Source organism: Crotalus tigris, unplaced genomic scaffold, assembly GCF_016545835.1.
Source record: "Crotalus tigris isolate CLP2741 ecotype Arizona unplaced genomic scaffold, ASM1654583v1 scf7180000023599.357617, whole genome shotgun sequence".
Taxonomy (NCBI): domain Eukaryota; kingdom Metazoa; phylum Chordata; class Lepidosauria; order Squamata; family Viperidae; genus Crotalus; species Crotalus tigris.
Genome location: NW_024100069.1, coordinates 306,446 through 326,125, shown reverse-complemented (window position 1 = coordinate 326,125; position 19,680 = coordinate 306,446). Strand labels below are relative to the sequence as shown.

Here is a 19,680-nt window from a genome sequence, read left to right as displayed (position 1 = left end):
CATTATGTAGATTAACATCTTCTCTATGCAATCATCTGGCTATTAAATTCTGGCTTTGCAAAGGTGAAGGAAAGAGAGTAAATGAGAAAAAATACGGTTTATCTGAAAAACTGTAAGCAGACGTTTCCTCTCCTCTTTACTTCCTTTGTTCCAGTTTAATTTTATTTTTAAGTGAAATTATTAAAGCTAATTGCATTATTTAATCCCCATCACATGCAATTCTCCTGTGTTTCCCTAATCAGTGTAATCAAGCCAACCAAAACAGATAAAGGAAATCTTTTAGCAGGCCTTGATGAGATTTTATCATCAATCTCCGTGTGTATTGCAAAGTCATAAAACATTCAGAAGAAACCAAAGTGCTTTAGGATAGAGAAATCCTGATATGGCAACCAACTTTGAGGCTGGTCCATCTGAGAATGCTTTTGCCCATTGTACTTCTTGCAAAAGAAGGAAGAGGAAGAAAGACTCCAGGATGCGATCTTAAATATTGGCAAGGAGAAAAAGTAAGGAATGAAGGCAAATATATGTGTCCCAGGATAATGTTGCAGGATCCTATCTGACTTGGTCACTGCACTGAGAGGCTTTGTCTTCTGAGCTTTCAGACTCATGCTGGAGCCCATCTTCAGGGAACTTGTCTCTAGCAGAGTGTGGGCTGTTCTACGTGTGGTATTTATAGTACCTGTTGTAAGTGGCTTTTTAGATGTTGATTGGGGTGTTGATGGCTGGCCTTTAAGTCATTAGTTGTAGTTTGTTTGTGCTGCCCATCCCTTGTCTTCTAAGTACTTGATAGGCTGGTGGTAAATCAGCATTCCTGTTGACTGAGGAGAGGCTTTTACCCTGGCTGTTTTTGTGCCTGCTTGTCCAACAATCTTAGTAGCTGCAATGTTGAATTCCTTGTCCCTTGCAGTGTGAGGCTACCAGTGAGTTTGGGTCTTCTCGTCTGACCGCTTGCTTGTGTTCTTGCAATCTGGTAGTTCCTCCCTGCAGGAAAAGCAACCTTGAGGGTTGCAACCTCAGATGATCACCCAAAAAATCAAGCAGACTCAGGTCTGTTAGTGTTGGAAAGAAGGTTAGCAGGAAATTTAAAACTGTAGTCTAGGATAGGAAGTAGACAAAAAATAAAAGAGGGTAGTAGCCAAAGTCTTCCAGATGTGGCCAAGATCTGCATGAAATCATGAAATCATCAATAGTCAAACTTGACTCATTGTATACATTTTTCAAGATTTCCAGAAAAACATATCAAAGTATTCGGATCTTAAATGAGCTGGAAAATCCTTTCACTTTTTTATCATTTTATTTATATTATATAAGAGAGGAAAATGCCAGAAAAAGAACACAAAAGTCTAAAGCTGGTGAAAAAGGCAAAGTGTTCTTCTCCTTCTTTGTACATCCTTTCTCCAAAAATAATCAAGCTGAAGGCTCTGCCTTAAGAAATGAGATTTAAAAAAAAAAAAAAAAGGCCAGCTGGATGTTCAGCTATTTTGGACTTGGCTTGATTAAGGATTTGGGTATCCTTTCCCATGTCCATAACATTCCCCTCCCCCCCCCAACCCACCAAGCTCTCTCTGTCTATCTCTCTTCTGCTCTCTGACTCAGTTTTCATCAATATTCTTCCCATGTACCAAGCCCCAACCTTCACCTTCCAAGCTTACTTCTTCTAGTTCCCACTAAGAAGGGGCAAGTTGAGATTGGCTAGACCTTCCAGTTGAACTGGAAGGCAAAAATACTTAATAGAAAGGTGAAAGAATTTTCTACAGGTAACATTTCTCCATCTTCTCTTCACAGAATCACAGGGGTTAGAAAGAACCTTCAAATCTTCTAGTCAAATTCCTTGCCCAGGCAAGAAATCTTCATACCATCTTGGACAAATGGTTGTCCAACCTTTGTTTAAAACCTCCAGTGATAAAGTCCACAGACCTCCAGGAGGCAGGCTATTTCATCGCATAACCGCTCTCATGTTCAGGAAATTCCTCTTTTTGAATTTGGATTTCCTTCCAAAAAACTTCCACCCACCGGTTCTTGTCCTACTTTGGGCCATTATGGAAAATAAGCCCATGTCCTCTTTCTTATTACAGCCCTTCAGGTATTGAAAAACTGTTGCCATGTCTTTCCTTAATTTTCTCTTCTTTAAACTAAACATACTCAATTCCTTTAACTCTCATCCTAAAGTTGTGGGTATTGCCCTAATTTTTCTCCTTTCTCTTTATTTAGGCTGTCCAAAGCTAGTCCAGTCTATTAAATTTCTATTAAGTTTCAAGATCTAATTTGAAAGAAATTCAAATGAATTTCTAAACTGAACTAACTTTCTGAATCAAATCAACAATTCAAATAAAATCATTTATTCCAACACCTCTGAATCATTCTGATGATTTGTAAGATCATTTATACTGCAAAATAGTATTTTAGTCCAGTTTGATTGAAACTGAAATCAAATTGAATCAATATGTTTCATTGTTTCAAGTCAAAGCATTGGATCAAATTTCCCAGATCAATTCAAATCTCTGAATGGAAGCCAAGTGGCAATCTAGATCAGATCAATTATTCCAATTAGATCAGAGCTGATTTGCCAGCATAATCACTTCTCTAGATCAAAATTAATCCAGTTGTCAGAGGATCAATGTATCCTTGGGGAGAGCCATCACAACATGATCTATTTTTATAAATTGTAACTGTTAACCTATAAAAAAGGAATTCTATCACAGCGGTATAGCATCACTTTTGCATGTAGACAATTTCAGGTTCAGTCCCTACATAAAGATAGGAAAATCTCCAGTCTTCTGTCTGTAGATAATACTAAACTTTATACATAGATATTTGTGCGGGTAAGAATATCAGCCTTGCTCTCAAGCAAAATCAAGCTTATAATACTGATTTCCATACGAAGACTAATCAAATAAGTGGTAAGGATGTAAGTACCACACAGGTTATGTAGAAAGTAAACACAGGGTCAGTCAAATAGGAGTCAAATGTCTATACACTAACGCAGAGAGTAAACAGGGTGAAATTCAAGTAAATGCAGATATGATATTCAAATATGTGGCTGAAACCCACAAATGGAACACACAGCTAGAGGGATTTAAATTATTTAAAAGAAACAGACCAAATAAAAGAGGAAGTGGAGTTGGACTATATATAAAAAATAACTATATCTCTATAGAAATAGAGAACAACAATGATGAAAACTGTCTTGAATGCATTTGGGTCAATATAAAAGGTGTATACTAGAAGACCTTTAAGGTGCCTTCCAAATCTGTTATTCTCTTCTATTCTACATTCCACTGAGAATTTTAAAAAAATTCCTCCAGCATTGCAACTTAAGGCTTATATCATGAAGAAACAGGTTTTTAATTTATAGATTGGAACATAAAAGTATCCCTCACATACAGAATTGGAAAACAAGATTAATATTGGTTTACTGTGGAGGACAGTTGCTTTCCAAGACCCAAAGGAAAGATGCTTTCCTGCATAACCTGCATAATTCAGCTTCTGTCCTCGCACACTAAACATACAACAAGTTAGAACATGGTGTGAGAAGAGTTGGGGTTCATGGTTTGTGGATCTGCATGTCAAAAAGTCTCTGTTAAATCTTAACAATAACAAATTTGCTGGCTGTAGTGAAAGGATTTGTATGAGACATGGCAACACTTGATTTCTCAGAAAATAGCTGGACTGTGCATTTAGTTAGTTATCCAAGAGCTGTAGAATCTATTACATGATATAATTTTTACTTTTTGATGTAAAATATTAAGGTGACCAATCGTCCTCCTTTAGGGAGCACAGTCCTTCTTTTGTACTCATTTAAATAATAATTAATAGGCATGTAAGCATAATTACAATATAAAATGTTATTGTTACAAATGTTTTTATTATGCATTTATCATATTATAGTGTATTCTGTATTGTTGCAAGGAATAAAATGTTTTATTTACAATATTTTTTCTTCAATTTATTTGTGTCCTCCTTCTCATTGTAAAAAAGTTGGTCACCTTATGGGGGTCCAGCTTAAATAGAGTTAAATTGAATTAGTTATGAGCATCATTCAAAGAGAAACCTCAAAATCTCGCTCTCTCTCTCTCTCTCTCACACACACACACACACACACACAAACACATACACTTTTTGCAACCTTTTCCATTTCTAAGCACTTGTTCTTCCCTCCCTTTTTCCACCCTCTCTCCTTTCACCTTTTTTCTCAGCAAGATGCACACTTCAAGTACAGCATATCTGCACGTTCACACAAGCATATTCACCAAACTCATAACCGAGGCTGCTGCTGACTTTGAATCCTGTTTCTGCTCGAGCAGATATGAACCTGCTTGCACAAACATGCCAGAAATACCCAACACCGATGCCTGCCTTGTAGCTCTTATTCTTCAGAGTTCAGATAGCTAGGGATAAGATCAGCCATTTAAAATTCCCATAGTTCCTCTGTGCAGTGTTGCTGCAGAGCATTGTGGGAAAATAAGCAGACTGCTGTGAATTCTGAGAGCTGCGACTTTAGTTTCTGCCCGCTGGTTAAATTTCACGCAGAGCCCAGGATGCAACACTAGAGCCAAGGCTTCCATGGGGGGGGGGGAGCTGGAGGGAGGTTAAAACAGAAAGATGTTAGTTGAGAAGAAAGTCTCACTGCTTGATGAATGTGTATGATGTTGATATATGAACAAAAGGGATGGGACTTCTATTATGATGCCACAACTACTGCCTTCCCTTAACTGATTTGCTCCACCTCCCCAGGCAATTGATTAATAGCATTGTTGGAAAAGTAAAGGTATGTCTTTGACTGTCCCAAAGCCATTTGGCCCCTGAATGTGCATTTTAGAAAAAAGCTGATATTTTGGGGTACAGTGTTATATTCACACCTAAGAGCATGGGATTCTTTATTACAAGACTTACTAATAAAATTTTAAGCAAATTCATGGAGGGTTTTGGATGCGGTGTGCCTCTGCTCCTCAAGAGCATAAGTGGAATGCCATTGCTGTAGCCCTCAGGATCAGTTGCAACGGAAAAGATCCGGTTAGCTATTGTGGGAAACATAAAGACAAGTACGTTCGCCTCCAAACATCTCAGAGAATATCACAATTTTTCATCAAGCACATTTCAGCTCATATTGCAAGCTTTTTCTGGAAATTAACTCATTGTTTATCTATTACAGGTAGCCCTCGACTTATGAACCACAACTGAATCCAAAATTTCTGTCGCTAAGTGAGACATTTGTTAAATGATTTTTTGTCCCATTTTACAACCTTTCTTGCCACAGTTGTTAAGTGAATCACTGCAGCTGATAAGTTGGTAACACGGTTGTTAAGTGAATCTGGGTTATCCACTGATTTTGCTGGTCAAAAGGTTGCCAAAGGGGATCATGTGACCTTGGGACACAGCAACAATCATAAGTATGAACCAGTTGTCAAGCATCTGAATTTTGATCACAATGAGCATGGCGATGCTGCACAGGTTGTAAGTGTGAAAAATGGTCATAAGTCTTTTTTTTTCACTGCTGTTGTAACTTTGAACAGTCAGTCACTAAGTGAACTATTGTAAGTCGAGGACTACCTGTATAAGCAGTTTGATCCATTCCATCATGGCCCCAGATATGCCCAAGATATTCAACAACATATAATTAAAATAGTTTTCTTTTTAATTCTAAAAGTAGTTAACAGCCTAGGCAAGTTAATCATTCTTTGTATACTTATACATGAAATTAAGGGGGGGAGGAACCTGTTACATCCTAACTTGTGTTTAAAAACTGTATTTTTTGCATGAAAATGAAAAAGATTTCAGGAGATCCTTTTCCAGTCTCAACTCTTAACAGGAGGAGGGGACACTTGCAGTGGGCTGTTGGCACTCCCTTCCTCTCAGCATGCCACACTGCTGCTTTTTGGAAGGAGCTCATAGGGCCTGGACATCAAGCTGTGGAGAAGTCTTCCCAAGCAACTGGCAGCATCTGGCCCATTGGCAAACCGAATGAGCAGTTGAGCTGGTGACAGTGGCAGCAGCTTTTGACTAGCTTCTGGGTCTGTCATGCAGTTTGGCTCTCTGAACTGTGTTGGCTGTTTTTACAGATATTTTTTTTTAAAAAATGCTTTTCTTTTTAGATGATCTTCATGGTGCAGAATCCTTCTGCTCTAGGGAAGCATCAAGACCAAAATGTTCTTGTCTAGCCCACATTCAACTGGGATGTTACTGTTCTATATTCTGTTTTGGTTTGTCAACTGGTTTTACAAGCGCTGCCCTAGAACAGAAACTTGTCCAGCAGAGCATCATTAAAGGATAATTTCAGGTGTGTGTGTGTATATATGTATGTGTGTGTGAGAGAGAGAGAGAGAGAAAGAGAGACAGAGAGATTCTTCTATTCCCACAGTAGCAAACCTTAGAAGTGGGGGTGGGGGGTGGGGAGAGGGACAGAGAGAAAGAAAGACAGAGAAATTCTTCTATTCCCACAGTAGCAAACCTTAGCACAATCCACCATTGTGATGGCAATAGAAAATGCCTTTGGCCTAATACTGTAATACTTAAATTGTTTGACCATCTTTATAACCATTATGGTCTACAGCTGCCAGGTGTTTTGTGGTATGGAAAACAACAGCATGAAGCTCCATAAATCAAAGTTCATGGATGAAACAAGACCAATATCACAAGGAGATAAAATTGGAGGTGCCACTCCTGTGGTTCTACAAATCATCTTTGAGAGGCCAAAGGGGTATATGAGTATGCCAAACATACTGAGAAGACCAGGATATTATTCATATTCCAAATTTTAATATTTTCATTCAACCTGTATATAGGGATCCATCTTTTAAGGTGACCAATTTAAAATGTCTGAGCAAAATCTTCAGCATTTGGGTGTCTTGATCTTTTTAGAATTAGAGTTGAAATGGAAATAGCATTGGAATTGAAAGAGAAATGGAATTAGAACTGGAAGATAAAACGATGACAAAAATGTATTATCAGTATTATGCTTTCTTCATTCAAGGAGATTGTTTGCTATGTACAGTACAAATCTATATAGTTTTATGATGCAAGTAGAAAAAAAGCTTCCACATTTGCAAAAATCATTCTGCAAAAAAAAATCTGTTTCGTAAGGGGATAAGACTAGGTTTTTGCCTTCTATGTCAACTTCCTGGTTTTAAGTCATCATCATTATCCCCCATTCCTCTTGCAGTCAATGCAACATAAATACCATTTATACTTCCAATTTTTCTCCACAATAATAACTCTATCAGGTACACTTGAACTGACAGCTACTGATCCAAAATCATCTAGCAAACGTTTGTGACTTGGGACTCCTAACCCTAGTCCAACAATTTTATCACTGCACTGAAGAACCTGAAAAATGTTCTTTCAACCAACATAAATATCTATTCTATCATCTTTATCTTCATTGCTCCTTACTGGCAGTTTGCAGCCTTGCTGCATGAAGTTCTTCAGGTGTAAGCCTGAACCTTGAACTTTGCATAGATACCTGACATACAAGCCATGACTGAAGTATAATATTAAAAAAAACAGTTTATGATCTCCAGTATGTTATTGTACTACTTGTGAAAAGATAATTTGTTGCCCCTTTCTTTTGGGGAGAGCAAGTTCTCTTGACCTCTTATGCCCAAACAAGATGATCTTTGGCTACCACCCTCCATCTCCAGGACTCTTCTAGTTCCACAATTTGAAAAAAAGTTCTTCCAACATGGATATTTGAAGGAGAGTCAGAAAGGGTTAACATATATATTCTGTATGAACCTTTATTTAAGGCAACTATAAGTTCATTATCATTCTACTATTCCTAGGATTTTAAAACTGAAAAAGTTCTCCAAGGTCAACTAGCCCAATCTTATGACTGATGCAACAAAGCCATTACTATGACGTCTCTGATAAGTAGGTTGAGATTTAATCAACTTCTGAGGCAGTACATTACTTTATCCAGTATCTCATACCACCAGGAAGTTTTGCCTAATATTTAATCTCAATGTAATTTATGTATTTTGGTTCAAATGAGTCTATCCCCTGGAGCAGGAGACTGCAACTGCAGCTCCTATCCATGTTCAGCCTAATTTTAAAGCTCTTTCCAAGATATCAGTTCAGACTGCTGGTTAAGAACTAGCTGTCTATTCCCAAAGAGATGAAAAGGCTGGTTATGTAAGGAAGGGATAGAAAACATCAGAAGCAAAAATATCAATTTTCTGTTCCTGCATTTTGTTTCAACTGAGACCAGCTACCACACAGCCTTCAATAGAGTTTGACTATTAGTAGTAAAAGGTTGTTCAGTCACGTGACACAGTTTGGGAGAGGAAAGATCAAGGGCCACATTATTGTGATGTTGGCAAAATAGGTGTGGTTAAAATTTTTAGAGGAATCTTTGAGAGGGCTTGAGGTTTGTTTTCTTTTTCTCTTGGTTTCCTTTCTGTTTGCAGTATTAAGCCTAAAAAGAGGCCTACACAACTTGTGCGTGCTTTGCATTTGTGTATATGTGTGTATAATGATTCTGGCCATTTCTTAATTATTTGCCACTGAAATTTAATGACATGATTTCTGGGGATTTGGAAAATAAAACAGGGGGGGGGGAAAGTGGTCATTTATAGTTACCTCTAACTCAGAAGAACATACTAAATTTCATGGTGTACCCTGTGTCATTTACTGTAATATCAACTGCTAAAGGAGGATCTCCACACATTTGAAGTGCATAGGAGTCTAGAACAAGCCACAGGGATATCATGATTGCCCTTTTGCCCTCTTTATGGACATCCGTGTGGGGCCTGGCCATTAATAATATTTAGTTTCATTTCTGCATTCCATTAGATTCCAGGAAGAACACAGAGTACCTGAACTGTTGTCTTAGGACATTAGTGGACTAAGTGTGAATTTCACTTGTGAAATTCATTGCAGAAACAGTGCTTTGGGAAATAGGAAACTTGTCCCAGGGCTGGTTCTGAACTGAAGGTGATGGTGTTCCTTTTGAAATGAAAGGTTTTTTTTTTATGTTTCTGTCTCTATGTTTCTCCCTGCCCCAGGAGGAGTTTACTCTCTGAAGTCTTGTGTAACTGTCTTATGCAAGGGTCTTCCAAAAAGTCAAGATAGTGGCTGCAATGGTGTAACCAAATGCAGGGTTGCCTACCCCTGAACCAAAGCTTTACCTGTTTTTCACATTTTTTAAAATCATATCCTGCAATCACTCCTGGCCATGGGCCTTGTTCATACTTAGTTGTCCTACTAATGCATTTTGCTGAGAAGAATAGGTCAACTGTACTATTCATATCTTTATGACAATGTTTTGATGCCTGTTATTGTTCTTTTAAAATAAGTCTCTTCTTTTTTAGCACGTGGTATTTTGAGAGATCTCTAGTATTCTGCCTCTCCCTCACTGCACATTTTAGGAGGAAATCATGCATTTTAATATAAAAACTGCAAGAGAGAAGATTCATCAAAGGAAAATAAGGTGAGAAGCTCAGAAAGTTTAGAACTTGCCCTTTCTAAACAATATCACTGAAATAGATGTGAATTACTCTGAAATATCAGCAGGGTAATCTGAAAGGACTATTTGTCTAGCATACAATCATCCCCCTTCCCTGCTCAAAGTGTTCGTTTCTGGTTTTGCTACTTCATTTGTATGACTAATCCACCATCCAGCTAGCTATAAAGGGCGTTTGATTCTTGGTCCATTTCTGGGCAGGAAAAAAACCTCTGCCTAAAAGTGTTCTGCCTTCAAATGTCTCTGCAAAAATAAAGAAAGGCTGATACTAGGACAGTCATCAGTCTGTCTGTCTGCACAGGAGAGAGGAGTCAGCGTAGCCCTCTGCGCCTCTAAGGAGCAGATGGTTTACAGCTGGTCCTCCTGACAAAAAAAGATCTTAATTGGGGCCCTACATCTGCCTGTTTGCCTGTTCATTTCTGCTGGTGGCCTGGCTTCAGGGTTGCTACCAGCTCACTTGGCTAAGCACTCCTCTGGTCATCTGAAAGGCAGTTTGCAAACTCGGTCTCTGGATATGACTGATTTGCAGAGTGGAGCTGGGCAAGGCCTGCTCAGCTGTCAGCAAGAGGTTCCCCTTTTGGAAGAGGCAGAAGCAATGGCTGGGTCTGGCAGCCAAATCTGCCAAGAAGGAGTTCAGCTTACTTGACGGATGGTTGCCCAGGCTGTTGGGCATAGACTCCAAGCAAGAAGGAAGAAATGGAGGAGGCAGGGAGGGACAGAGGTCTCTCTGCTCCTGCCTCCCCCTTGGAGATTAGCCTGGCTGGAATCTGGCTTGGCAAAGGCTGGGAGGAGACACGTCACTGCCTTTGTGTGGCAAACGGCAGGGAGAAAAGCTCAGGAGCCGGCATTGTCAGCTCCAAATCTGCCACATGGTCTTCTCTTTTTCAGTGTCAACAAATTGACAAGGAACCCCAGTGGCGGCCTAGGCCTTGAGGCCTGGGCACCTGGCCAGATGGGTCCCAAAGCCAGCGAGGGGGATGGAGATGAAAGCCCCCGAGATCAGAGACCCCAGATGTGGACCACCTCTACTCTCCCAGTCCAGATACTTTGGCTGCACACACAAAACCTTTCTTCATGTAGCAGGCTAGGTCCTTTCCATGTTTAGCTATCTTCCTGCAATAATAGTCCTGAAATTCACTTGCATGAAAAATTGCTCCTACCAACAGTTTCCTTGCCTAAGTAGCAGAATGCAAGTCTTCTGATTATGACTTTCCTTCCGTGAACTGGAAAAATCACTGTGCTTCTGTCCACAGGAGGGAAGGTATAGATGGCTGCTGTTGTGAAAAAATATAAATAAACACCTACAAGTATACATAAAAATGCAGATTAGGATCTGATTGCAAATCACATCCCAGAGTTTAGATATAACTTGCAAAAAAGCAGAACTAAGAGGAAATCAGTTGATCGATCCAGCCAAACAATGCACACTAATGGGTTAATACTATGAATGGATTAATACCATTAATACCATTAACTCAGAGGCCTTTTCTGGCCATTCAGAAATGTTCACCCTTCCCCCAGGTCCCGCCCTCATTTTCCCTTGCCACAAAAAAAAAAAAAAACATCCATGCAGTTTGCTGCTAAAATTCAGTAGCAAGTTTCTGTTGTTTCTAGACCTTGGAGTTAATCCATTTGAAAATATTTTCTGGGTGAGTTTTCATTATTGTCTGAACCAGAAGCTGTTGAATCTCATTTTAGTTTAGCCTAGTGTGTTGTGTGAATTCAGACTGTTAAGTATTAGGAAGAAATAAATGTATTACATTGAAGATTATTATATTTCTGGTACATTTCCACACTGCAACATTGTCATATCACAATATAATGCTCTTCAGATTGCAAACTGTTGTCCTGTGTTTTGGGTGAAGTCATACCACAGTTAAATACATGCTTCCAAAGAATATCTCAAATATTTTTATTCCAGTTGAACAGATGCAACATCAGTGTGGTGTGATGGCTAAAAAACTAAACACATCTCCATATAAAGTCAACAGAAATACATACCAAGATCATAAGACACAACATTGTCAGTCAGACTTCCTTAGGACAATAGCCCAGTTCTGGGCATGAAATTAAGAAAAATATCAACAAGCTGGAACATATGTAGAAACATCACAAGGATGTGAAGGACCTGAAAATTAAGGCTCATGAAACAAGATGAGGATTCTGGAGAACTTATGATCAGAAAATGTCATAGTTACCTTCAGATATCTGAAGAACTACCACGTAGATTGGAGAACCTGTAGCTCCTCCAGATGTTTCTGACCTCAATTCCCAGCATCCTGGATCTGCTGGAGGTTGTTTTTCAGCAAGCTCTGAAGGATCCCAAACCTTGTAAGATGATGAAGCAAATGTTTTCTGTGGCTCCAAGGAAAAGGAACTAAATCTACATGTTTATGGAGATTCTCAATCATCCAGGTCATGGTTGTCCCAAATATGCTTTTCCAAAAACTTTCTTGTTTTTCTTTCTTTCAAAATGTTTCGCTTCTCATCCAAGAAGTTTTTTGAATGAGAAGTGATTTTTTTTTTAAAAAAAAAAAACAGAAATCCCAGTTTTCTTTTGGAAAAGAACCTTTGGAACTAACCCAATGCACTCAAATTACAAAAATATTGACATTCACTTAAATATCAGAGAACCTGTCTGGAAACCCACATGCCTGCACTTAGAAGAGCCTTCCTCCCAATCTGGGATCTCCATTTTACAACTCTTATCATACAAACTCTTTTGGCTGTGGACGGGATGATCAGGGGAAAGGTGCAGCAATTTTCATTGTGCTTGCAAAAGCTTCCAGGTGGAAAACATTGGTATCTTTCATCCAAAGACTTTCTCCTGTTGCCAGACTTTTCCTCCAACCTGATCAGAATGGAGGGGAGCAGCTCTTTGGCTTGGCCAGTGGCACAAGCGAGCTTTCTCTTGGTTTCCTCTTGCCTATGCAATCGGCTGCCCCTCTTTCCCCATGCCTTGTATTCCTCTTCCCCCTTCCTTCCACGACCCCCTGGCATTATCTTCCAAATTAGGGCAGTTTGTTGCTCTTCAAATAATTTGCTTGTCAGAGAGGGTGCCTCTTAAGAAGGCAATTTGGAATGGTCCCTTCTTTGCTTTCAAGATGGGAGGGAGTGCCAAAGGCAAAGTAGCCAGCCTCTTGGGAGAGGGTTATCTGTTGGGAAAGGGAAATATCTGCCTTTTTAAAAGCCCAGAAATCTCTAAGCGCTCAGGTTATCCCCATCCCATTAAAATACCTGCCAGAGTTGAAATATTATTGAGGGAAGAAGCTTTTTTTGTGGGTGGAGGAATAAGAGAGAGGGAGAAAGCAAATCAATCCAGAGCTCAAGGATTATCTAGATTTCTAAATATAAATAGCAATTTAATTTTGTTTTGATTATCTCCCATTATCTCTTACAGAATATTTATTCATTCATTTATTTGTTCATTCTTCATTCATTCAATGTGGAGGTCACCCAGCTCCACCCAGCTCATCTCTCTGTGCTGGATTTGGATTACATTTACAGTTTATAATGCTTCACAGCAACTTTTTATGGACAGTCTCTTTAAAATATTTTAAACTAATACACTGGATGTGACCTATGCAAAGTGAAGCCTTTTATAGTATTCTTGCTATCCAAGGGACTTACTCATCTTTTGGTGTGGCTGGATGATAAATCCAAGTTTGGGGTTCCTTGCTTGGTATTGCTATATTTTTAAGTTTGCCACTGCTTCTCTTACTTTAGCCTAGGAGCTGGAAAGGATTTCTTGATGCTCTCCCATCCAAGTTCTAACCAGACCTGACTGTGCTTGACATTTTTATATTAGACAAAGTCATCTAGGGACAGCCACTGTCAAGGAAATATACTTATATTCACACTGCTCCAGGTCTCTCTCAGATTTCATGTTTGCCCCACCAATTTGAGGAGACCTAAGTATTGGGATGTATATCTAGTCTGTTTAGTGCTCTCAACACTTGCGGCACCACAGACATAGATCCTCCTCATTGAGAGTTGTTATATTAACAAAGTGAGATTGATTTTAAAGCCAGAACCCCAACCAATTCCAGTTTATCTTTGTTAGAAGCGTGGAACCAAGCCAAATTGTTTTTGTTTTTTCTGATTTTCTCACTGGCTTTTCCCAGATCTCTATAGTGTTTCTCTCCTGCACACACTAAGAGTTCATCCAGGTGACCCAATTAAAATTTAAGTCTGGTCCTTGAGTGGATAGAAAAAAAATGGTATCCCACAGCAAGATCCTACAGCACCTCAATTATTATACTACTATATGGCACTGTCTCTATAGTTGTAATGGCAGATGAGTTAAGGAAAGTGAGTTGATAAATACTCCTGGCTTTGTCTCTTCTCTCAATGAGCAACCACCAATGAATCTACAATGGGGAGGGCGGTTAGAGTAGTGTAGGTGGGTGCTTGAAATTCCCTCCTGTTTCACTCCATGCCCTTCCTTCTTCCATGAGACCCATGTTCAGGAAAAGCCCAACTGGCAGGTCAAAATCATGGAGGAAGATTTCAGGTACCATCGGGTGAACTGCCTCCTGCTTCGCCTCTGTCCCTCCTCCAAGCTTGTAATCTGTCACTTCCACCCCTCAACTTACATTATAAGAGAATGTTGGTCCTGGCCAACGGTACCCAGAAGTAGCTGATGGGCTAGACACAATGATATTAAGCATAATTACTCCCAAACAAATAAAATGTATGGGCCACACAAAGCCTATTGTCGGAAGAAATATGGGGAAAATAATGATGTGTCCTTGGTGGCAGAGAACCAACAAGATACATTTAATAGACCTGTCTCTTTCTGCTGGTTTAAACTCGTCTTCTATGTCAGGGCTTTTCAACCGGTGGTACGCATACCACTTGTGGTACATTAACGAGTGGCAGATGGTACGCAGCCCTGCTAGCCAAGTGTAGTGGGGGAGGGAAAGAGCCAGCGCAGGCAAGGACTTACTGTGAGAGAGTCCTCTGGAGCTGCTGAGTGGCTGAGGCTGAGCCTCACCCCAGGCTCACTTCTGGCTCACCCTCCCCCATGAGAAAGGAGGAGGAGGGGGCGGAGACAAGAGAGGCTATAAAAGGAGGAAGTTTGGGCAGGAGAGGGAAAAAAAGAAACAGCCTTGGGAGGATGTGGAGTCAACTCTAGCTGCACCGAAGGGGAAGGAGGAGGGGGGAGAGGAGAGGAGATCAAGGAGTCCAAGTAAGCTGGCCATGAGCCGATCTACAACTTCTGTGCCAGCCACCTGTGCTGGCAGCAACAAACAGGCAAGAAATGCAGTGGGGGAGGGGTTGCCCTCCAGGAGGAATGAAGAAAGGTAGCATCAGCTGGAGGTAAGACAGGGAGGGGGGAGATGGAGAATGGAAGAATTCTTATGTGCTTTTGTGACTTTGAAGTTCTGGGATTTGTGCAGTGTGGGCTTTGTGTTCTTAAGGAGTGTTTGGCAATTTCTATTGGCTGATGGCTGATGTTTCCTGTTAGCTTCTATTGTTCTGCTATTGTTAGCTGTAAGTTTTGCTGCAAGGGATTTTGAAGTATTTTTCTCCTGAATGGATTTTGCCTGTAGCATTCTTTTACTTATGAATGGAGCCATTTGGGGAGGCTGCCTTAGCCAGCAGCTAGTACTTATTTACATTTTTTTTTTCTTAAGTACCGGCTGCGCTAGTTAACTTTCCTTTCTAGCCAGTAGCTAATTCTTAAAGGGGAATGTTCCTTTTTAAGCTAGTTCCCTCAGCAGCTTCACTTTTCTGTCTCTGGAGGCTTTTCCTTGTTTGATGAATATATGGAAGAGGGAAAATAGGGGGGGGGGTTCAAATTCTTCCTTCAGAAGAAGGTGGGCATGAGAAAGAGGGAGGCAGGGAAGGAGGGCGGGAGGGAGGGAAGGAAGTCCTGCCTTAGCACTTGGCTACTAGCAGCCCTGCCATTGACTTCGCTTGTCAAAAGGTTGCAAAAAGGGATCATATGACCCTGGAACACTGTAATCATCATAAATGTGAATCAGTTGCCAAGCATCCAAATATAAATCACATGACCCTGGGCATGCTGCAATGGTCATAAGTGTGAAAAATGGTCATAAGTCATTTCAGTGCAATTGCGACTTTGAACAGCTTTTTGGGGAGTTTTTTGGTCAAGTTTTTGACACCTTGCTAGGTGGTACTTGAATATTGCCATAGCTTAAAAGTGGTATAGTTGGTGAAAAGGTTGAAAAGCCCTGTTCTATGTAACGCACGACTGTTGCTGTTTTAAAATAGCATTAAACCCATATATAAATTCTGTGCAGACCCGACAAAAACTTCAGAAAATTCTGGTCAGACATTATGTGGGCAGATTATGTAGAGTCCAGTCTCTTCTGGAACCCAAAACAAAATGTCATGGGGAGGAGGAGGGGGCAATGGTCAGAGGGGAGAGGTCATGCCTGTAGCACCCAAAAGTGTCTAGCAACATCTGGACAGCCTTTCTTCCCATCATCGACCAAATGAAGCATGCTAGCTAATGTCCTTGGCAGAAACTATCTTGGGAGAAGAGAGGAAAGATTAAATGAATATCTTTTAAATCATCTCAGCTTGGGCTGGGACTGGAACAAGACAATGTAATGAGGATTTGGTATATAAGAATCTTACTAGGACATACTTGCCACCTAGGTTAAGGGAAGAGAGGATGAGCACCCAGAAAACCATGATGCTGTGTGGCACAGACATGATTCCTACACAACACTCAGGTTTGTTAGGAAGAGATGGAGGGTAGGGATCAACAGACTCCTGGCTTGTTCTTGGGAACTTAATTCAGGGGTAGGCAACCTTGGCTCTTTTATGACTCGTGGACTTCAACTCCCAGAATTCCTGAGCCAGCCATGCTGGCTCAGGAATTCTGGGATTTGAAGTCCACGAGTCATAAAAGAGCCAAGGTTGCCTACCCTTGGCCTAGCCCAAACATGGTGGAAAAGAAGACGGTTTGTAGAGAAGAGAAAAAATGTTTCAGTCAAGTTGCCAGGGCTGAAGCCAGAAGGAATAGAAGTTTTTTTTTCATTATGATTTACAACATCTTATAATATCACCCCATTATGCTGTGCTAATATTGCAGTAATGAAGGCAGGCCATTTCCACACTAATGATTTATAGTATCATGCAATTATCACTGGAGCAATAGGAGGTCTTTCTTGCTTATACTTTCTCCACACAGCCATGGCTGGATGAGGCAGAGAAGCTCTGAATCTCTCAATGGGAAGGCCAATAGAACTCCCTATACAGGTGGTCCTTGACTTACAACAGTTCATTTAGTGACCATTCAAAGTTACAAGGGTACTGAAAAAAAAGTGACTTATCACTGTTTTTCCCACCATTGCAGCATCCCCATGGTCACTTGTTCCAAATTCAGACACTTGGCAACTGACTCATATTTATGATGGTTGCAGCGTCCGGGGTCAAGTGATCCCCTTTTGTGTCCTTCTGACAAGCAAAGGCAATGGGGAAGCCAGATTCACTTAACAACCATGTTATTAACAACTGCAGTGATCACTTAACAACTGTGGCAAGAAAAGTCGTAAAATGGAACAAAGTTCACTTAACAACTTGGCAACAGAAATTTTGGACTCAAATGTGGTCATAAGTCGAGGACTACCTGTATGTCTGTGGTGTGTGTGTCTGTGTATGTGTTATGCATTTCTTTCAGAAAGCCCTCTCCCTCTCCCTCCCTGTCTCCCTCCCTCCCTCTCCCTTTCCCTCCACAACACACACACACACACACACACACACACACACACACAATAGGAAGCCAATTCCGGAAATTCTGCAACTTGCAAGTGGATCCAACTGAGTGTTGCCCCGGATTTAAAACAGCGGGACCACAAGAGGTTTTGGGGCCCCCACAAATTCCCCTTTTGCCTAGGCCGTTCTCCTCGGACCGCTGATGTTTCCCGGTATGCTTCTAAAGCCATCCGTTTTCACGGCCGTCCATTTGACCGATTCCCAGCCCAAATCCCGGGATTGAACCGGACTTCTTTTCAGCCTATTAATTGACGCCTCCGTTGCTGTCCAAAGGCTGAAGCGGCAGTCGCTACTCCCCACCCGACCTTCTCAAACCCTTCTTTGGATCGACGGCCTGTAGTGCGCATCCAGAGGTGGCAGATTCGAGAGACGTTCGTGGGCTGAGGAAACGCCATTTGATCCAAGGAGATCAGTGGAGGAGCCGCACAATGTAGGATCGCTTCTTTTGACTGCCCTATTGGAACCAGTAAGGCCTTTTGCTCGCCCAGGTCAATGGATTTTGCAGCCACATGAATCTGCTCAGGGTCGCACTTTAACAAAGTTTCGAAATCTGGATCCGGGATCCAAGTGCGATCCCGGAGGTCGATTGGGACAGGAAACTCCGTTTGTAGAAGACCAACGTTGCTAGGCGCCCACCTTTTCTCGACATTTTAGAGAGATCTTTTGTTTAATCTGGAGAAAACACTAAAAAAAAAAAAACCCGAAAGCAAAAGCCAGCTGGTTTTGCAAAGTATAGCTATCTAAGCCCGGAGCGTTTGGAGAGATTTATCAGGTGTGGAACTGAAAAATGCTGCCTATTCCTGCTGGAAGCGCAATCCTGAGGTCCCCCTTCCCTTCCGTTCACGACCGACTCCCCCCCCCATAAGGTCTGCGGGACTTTCCTAGGAAAAAGAGGCACAGGGTTGCGCTGGGCCAGTTCTCTCTTGGGCCTAGCGATGAGGCTGCCTAGAAGGCATTCTTTGGAAAGAGCAGGGCTGGGATCAGAGGAAGGGAGGGTTCAATTTTGCAAAACTGCGACCTTCACGCAAGGAGAGAGAACAACAAAGACTAAACTCCTCTTCAGCTGGCCCTGGTCTTGAGAGTGAAATGGATTAGATGGTAAAGATGGCGCGAGGGGTGCTTGGTGCTCTCTGAGCTCATCTTAACCCTGAGCTACAAAGATGGGTGCGAGAGGGTCATCGCTGCCCCCAGGCCCAGGTAGAAGATCTCCCCTCCCACGCTCAATCCCATTGGGGTTAATGGCCACGTTCTGGCCCACCCTTATTAATTCTGGCCCACCCTTATTAATTGACTCCTTGTTTGAATCAAATCCGTAATCTTCTCCTCGACCGCGACATTAAAACCAGGTTGCCTTTTTCAATTAAGAGCTGCTTTGCACCCTCCCGACCGTCCATTGTCCTAAGGATAATACATGATATTTCCACTGTTCTTTCTCTGCCTCCTCCGCGTCCCCCCCCCCGCCCCTCAACCTCCAGGCCAAAATAATGGGCAATCCTACGTTTTCATTAGACCTGATTAGGGGGAAAGTCCAAGAGGGAGGGAACTAAATGCCCAGGCCTTGTTGGGTATTATTAAACCAGGACGCTTTTAAATAAATTGGAATTTCATACAATAAGCCCGGGGAGCAGTCAATGTGTCCACAGCCGCTTCTTTCAGATTAAAGCGGAACATTATATATCACAGAACTTGCTTTTTTAGCCCCTTGATTGGAATCGAGGCTAGGGCTGGGGCGGGGGTGCAAAAGGGCGGACGATTATTTTGTTCATTTGTTTATTCGGTTTACACCCCGCCTTCCTGCGCTCCAACTTTCCTCCGCACTGAGCGGCGGTTCTCCAATAAACTTCGGCTGCCGTCGTGGTGGCTGTTTTCTTTCCATTCCCCCCCCCTCCCAGCTCGGTTTGGTTTGCATACATTAAATACCAGGGAGATGGAGCTCTTGAAATGGCCTCTCTCTCTCCCTCCCTCCCTCCCTCCCTCTCTCTCTCTATCTCTTGGGTTAATGCTCCGCTTTTGGAGAACAAATCGGCCGGTTTGGTCAGGCAGAAGCACCGCATAACTTCGAAAGATCGAGCCGCGTGCTCCGAGTTTCTTGTAATTATTTTGGTTGGGGGTTTTTTTGGACGAGGATGTTTTTATCATGATTGTTGTCCAGCCAAACCAGGTTATCAAATTTGAAAAAGTTTTCCCACCCAATACTATATACCTTTATAGCACAATTAAGGAGATTTGTCTTTCCGTGATTTTGTAACATTTAACCCTCTGTTCTGTTAGGGAAGGGAAGGCCGAGTCCCGCCACCACCTCCGATTCAAGATATTTTCTTGGTGCAAAATGTAAAGAACTATAAAAAAACGCACAGATAACTCTTTCCCCCCCTCCCTCCTTCCTTTTCCTTTCCTCTATGGAAGAACACATTGGGGGAAAATGGAATTATTCCCATTCCTACATGTAGCTGTTGTTGTTTTTTAAAAGC

At 41.5% G+C, this 19,680-nt stretch overlaps 1 long non-coding RNA gene across 2 annotated transcripts in view; it reads right to left on the bottom strand.

The window, feature by feature from the left end:
* Window positions 1-19,680, bottom strand: part of LOC120297213 — a 45,089-nt gene that overhangs the window by 21,467 nt on the left and 3,942 nt on the right. The window contains exons 2-3 of one of the 2 annotated variants that reach the window (XR_005553730.1): window positions 11,656-11,785; window positions 4,894-5,018 (exon numbers count right to left, since the gene is read on the bottom strand). This is a non-coding gene — a long non-coding RNA (uncharacterized LOC120297213). The remainder of the gene's footprint in view (window positions 1-4,893; window positions 5,019-11,655; window positions 11,786-19,680) is intronic. The other variant, XR_005553731.1, reaches the window with a different exon arrangement.